The 5,000-nt window shown below is 36.1% G+C and overlaps 1 protein-coding gene across 9 annotated transcripts in view; it reads right to left on the bottom strand.

The window, feature by feature from the left end:
- Positions 1-5,000, bottom strand: part of LOC133616672 (myosin IXB) — a 302,457-nt gene that overhangs the window by 49,866 nt on the left and 247,591 nt on the right. The gene's annotated exons all lie outside the window — the stretch shown is intronic.

The raw sequence follows: 5,000 nt of genomic DNA, 5'->3' as shown, positions 1-5,000 counted from the left end.
TATATAAGTCAACTTTGATTGATTGATTAATTGATTGATGGATAGATGGATGATGACAGATAATAGATGGATGGATGATAGACGGATGTTTATTCATCCACAATGGGGAGATGATATGATTGCAGAGCAGATTTTCACTTACAGTAACACAAGTAAAATGTAATAAATCAATTAAAAAAGAGTAATAAATAAAACATATCATGCACTAAAGGATTCATTTGTGTTGTGTTCAAATAAACCTGCTTGTGTTGTGGTTAGAGGACCTTTATTGTTTGTTTGGTACGTTGTGTTGTGGTTAGAGGACCTTTATTGTTTGTTTATTGTTTGGTACGTTGTGTTGTGGTTATAGGACCTTTATTGTTTGGTACGTTGTGTTGTGGTTATAGGACCTTTATTGTTTGTTTGGTACATTGTGTTGTGGTTATAGGACCTTTATTGTTTGTTTGGTACGTTGTGTTGTGGTTATAGGACCTTGTTTGTTTATTGTTTGGTACGTTCTGTTGTGGTTATAGGACCTTGTTTGTTTATTGTTTGGTACGTTGTGTTGTGGTTATAGGACCTTTATTGTTTGGTACGTTGTGTTGTGGTTATAGGACCTTGTTTGTTTATTGTTTGGTACGTTCTGTTGTGGTTATAGGACCTTGTTTGTTTATTGTTTGGTACGTTGTGTTGTGGTTATAGGACCTTTATTGTTTGGTACGTTGTGTTGTGGTTATAGGACCTTGTTTGTTTATTGTTTGGTACGTTGTGTTGTGGTTATAGGACTTTGTTTGTTTATTGTTTGGTACATTGTGTTGTGGTTATAGGACCTTGTTTGTTTATTGTTTGGTACGTTGTGTTGTGGTTATAGGACCTTGTTTGTTTATTGTTTGGTACGTTGTGTTGTGGTTATAGGACCTTGTTTGTTTATTGTTTGGTACGTTGTGTTGTGGTTATAGGACCTTGTTTGTTTATTGTTTGGTACATTCTGTTGTGGTTATAGGACCTTTATTGTTTGGTACGTTGTGTTGTGGTTATAGGACCTTTATTGTTTGGTACGTTGTGTTGTGGTTATAGGACCTTGTTTGTTTATTGTTTGGTACGTTGTGTTGTGGTTATAGGACCTTTATTGTTTGGTACGTTGTGTTGTGGTTATAGGACCTTGTTTGTTTATTGTTTGGTACGTTGTGTTGTGGTTATAGGACTTTGTTTGTTTATTGTTTGGTACATTGTGTTGTGGTTATAGGACCTTGTTTGTTTATTGTTTGGTACGTTCTGTTGTGGTTATAGGACCTTGTTTGGTTATTGTTTGGTACGTTGTGTTGTGGTTATAGGACCTTTATTGTTTGGTACGTTGTGTTGTGGTTATAGGACCTTGTTTGTTTATTGTTTGGTACGTTGTGTTGTGGTTATAGGACCTTTATTGTTTGGTACGTTGTGTTGTGGTTATAGGACTTTGTTTGTTTATTGTTTGGTACGTTGTGTTGTGGTTATAGGACTTTGTTTGTTTATTGTTTGGTACATTGTGTTGTGGTTATAGGACCTTGCTTGTTTATTGTTTGGTACGTTGTGTTGTGGTTATAGGACCTTGTTTGTTTATTGTTTGGTACGTTGTGCTGTGGTTATAGGACCTTTATTGTTTGGTACGTTGTGTTGTGGTTATAGGACCTTTATTGTTTGGTACGTTGTGTTGTGGTTATAGGACCTTGTTTGTTTGGTACGTTGTGTTGTGGTTATAGGACCTTGTTTGTTTATTGTTTGGTACGTTGTGTTGTGGTTATAGGACCTTGTTTGTTTATTGTTTGGTACGTTGTGTTGTGGTTATAGGACCTTGTTTGTTTATTGTTTGGTACGTTGTGTTGTGGTTATAGGACCTTGTTTGTTTATTGTTTGGTACGTTGTGTTGTGGTTATAGGACCTTGTTTGTTTATTGTTTGGTACGTTGTGTTGTGGTTATAGGACCTTGTTTGTTTATTGTTTGGTACGTTGTGTTGTGGTTATAGGACCTTGTTTGTTTATTGTTTGGTACGTTGTGTTGTGGTTATAGGACCTTGTTTGTTTATTGTTTGGTACGTTTTGTTGTGGTTATAGGACCTTGTTTGTTTATTGTTTGGTACGTTCTGTTGTGGTTATAGGACCTTGTTTGTTTATTGTTTGGTACGTTGTGTTGTGGTTATAGGACCTTGTTTGTTTATTGTTTGGTACGTTCTGTTGTGGTTATAGGACCTTTATTGTTTGGTACGTTGTGTTGTGGTTATAGGACCTTGTTTGTTTATTGTTTGGTACGTTGTGGTTATAGGACCTTTATTGTTTGGTACGTTGTGTTGTGGTTATAGGACCTTGTTTGTTTATTGTTTGGTACATTGTGTTGTGGTTATAGGACCTTGTTTGTTTATTGTTTGGTATGTTGTGTTGTGGTTATAGGACTTTGTTTGTTTATTGTTTGGTACGTTGTGTTGTGGTTATAGGACCTTGTTTGTTTATTGTTTGGTACGTTGTGTTGTGGTTATAGGACCTTGTTTGTTTATTGTTTGGTACGTTGTGTTGTGGTTATAGGACCTTGTTTGTTTATTGTTTGGTACGTTGTGTTGTGGTTATAGGACCTTTATTGTTTGTTTGGTACGTTGTGTTGTGGTTAGAGGACCTTTATTGTTTGTTTGGTACGTTGTGTTGTGGTTATAGGACCTTGTTTGTTTATTGTTTGGTACGTTGTGTTGTGGTTATAGGACCTTTATTGTTTGGTACGTTGTGTTGTGGCTATAGGACTTAGTTTGTTTATTGTTTGGTACATTGTGTTGTGGTTATAGGACCTTGTTTGTTTATTGTTTGGTACGTTGTGTTGTGGTTATAGGACCTTGTTTGTTTATTGTTTGGTACGTTGTGTTGTGGTTATAGGACCTTGTTTGTTTATTGTTTGGTACGTTTTGTTGTGGTTATAGGACCTTGTTTGTTTATTGTTTGGTACGTTGTGTTGTGGTTATAGGACTTTGTTTGTTTATTGTTTGGTACGTTGTGTTGTGGTTATAGGACCTTTATTGTTTGGTACGTTGTGTTGTGGTTATAGGACCTTGTTTGTTTATTGTTTGGTACGTTGTGTTGTGGTTATAGGACTTTGTTTGTTTATTGTTTGGTACATTGTGTTGTGGTTATAGGACCTTGTTTGTTTATTGTTTGGTACGTTGTGTTGTGGTTATAGGACCTTGTTTGTTTATTGTTTGGTCAATGTGTTGTGGTTATAGGACCGTGTTTGTTTATTGTTTGGTACGTTGTGTTGTGGTTATAGGACCTTGTTTGTTTATTGTTTGGTACGTTGTGTTGTGGTTATAGGACCTTGTTTGTTTATTGTTTGGTACGTTCTGTTGTGGTTATAGGACCTTTATTGTTTGGTACGTTGTGTTGTGGTTATAGGACCTTGTTTGTTTATTGTTTGGTACGTTGTGTTGTGGTTATAGGACTTTGTTTGTTTATTGTTTGGTACATTGTGTTGTGGTTATAGGACCTTGTTTGTTTATTGTTTGGTACGTTCTGTTGTGGTTATAGGACCTTTATTGTTTGGTACGTTGTGTTGTGGTTATAGGACCTTGTTTGTTTATTGTTTGGTACGTTGTGTTGTGGTTATAGGACTTTGTTTGTTTATTGTTTGGTACATTGTGTTGTGGTTATAGGACCTTGTTTGTTTATTGTTTGGTACGTTCTGTTGTGGTTATAGAACCTTGTTTGTTTATTGTTTGGTACGTTGTGTTGTAGTTATAGGACTTTGTTTGTTTATTGTTTGGTACGTTGTGTTGTGGTTATAGGACCTTGTTTGTTTCTTGTTTGGTACGTTGTGTTGTGGTTATAGGACCTTGTTTGTTTATTGTTTGGTACGTTGTGCTGTGGTTATAGGACCTTTATTGTTTGGTACGTTGTGTTGTGGTTATAGGACCTTGTTTGTTTATTGTTTGGTACGTTGTGTTGTGGTTATAGGACCTTTATTGTTTGGTACGTTGTGTTGTGGTTATAGGACTTTGTTTGTTTATTGTTTGGTACGTTGTGTTGTGGTTATAGGACCTTGTTTGTTTATTGTTTGGTACGTTGTGTTGTGGTTATAGGACCTTGTTTGTTTATTGTTTGGTACGTTGTGTTGTGGTTATAGGACCTTGTTTGTTTATTGTTTGGTACGTTGTGCTGTGGTTATAGGACCTTTATTGTTTGGTACGTTGTGTTGTGGTTATAGGACCTTGTTTGTTTATTGTTTGGTACGTTGTGTTGTGGTTATAGGACCTTTATTGTTTGGTACGTTGTGTTGTGGTTATAGGACTTTGTTTGTTTATTGTTTGGTACGTTGTGTTGTGGTTATAGGACCTTGTTTGTTTATTGTTTGGTACGTTGTGTTGTGGTTATAGGACCTTGTTTGTTTATTGTTTGGTACGTTGTGTTGTGGTTATAGGACCTTGTTTGTTTATTGTTTGGTACGTTGTGTTGTGGTTATAGGACCTTGTTTGTTTATTGTTTGGTACGTTGTGTTGTGGTTATAGGACCGTGTTTGTTTATTGTTTGGTACGTTGTGCTGTGGTTATAGGACCTTTATTGTTTGGTACGTTGTGTTGTGGTTATAGGACCTTGTTTGTTTATTGTTTGGTACGTTGTGTTGTGGTTATAGGACCTTGTTTGTTTATTGTTTGGTACGTTGTGTTGTGGTTATAGGACCGTGTTTGTTTATTGTTTGGTACGTTGTGCTGTGGTTATAGGACCTTTATTGTTTGGTACGTTGTGTTGTGGTTATAGGACCTTGTTTGTTTATTGTTTGGTACGTTGTGTTGTGGTTATAGGACCTTGTTTGTTTATTGTTTGGTACGTTGTGTTGTGGTTATAGGACTTTGTTTGTTTATTGTTTGGTACGTTGTGTTGTGGTTATAGGACCTTGTTTGTTTATTGTTTGGTACGTTGTGTTGTGGTTAGAGGACCTTTATTGTTTGGTACGTTGTGTTGTGGTTAGAGGACCTTGTTTGTTTATTGTTTGGTACGTTGTGTTGTGGTTA

The sequence above is a fragment of the Nerophis lumbriciformis genome, linkage group LG14, assembly GCF_033978685.3.
Source record: "Nerophis lumbriciformis linkage group LG14, RoL_Nlum_v2.1, whole genome shotgun sequence".
Taxonomy (NCBI): Eukaryota; Metazoa; Chordata; class Actinopteri; order Syngnathiformes; family Syngnathidae; genus Nerophis; species Nerophis lumbriciformis.
This window is presented reverse-complemented; position numbering and strand designations above follow the sequence as displayed.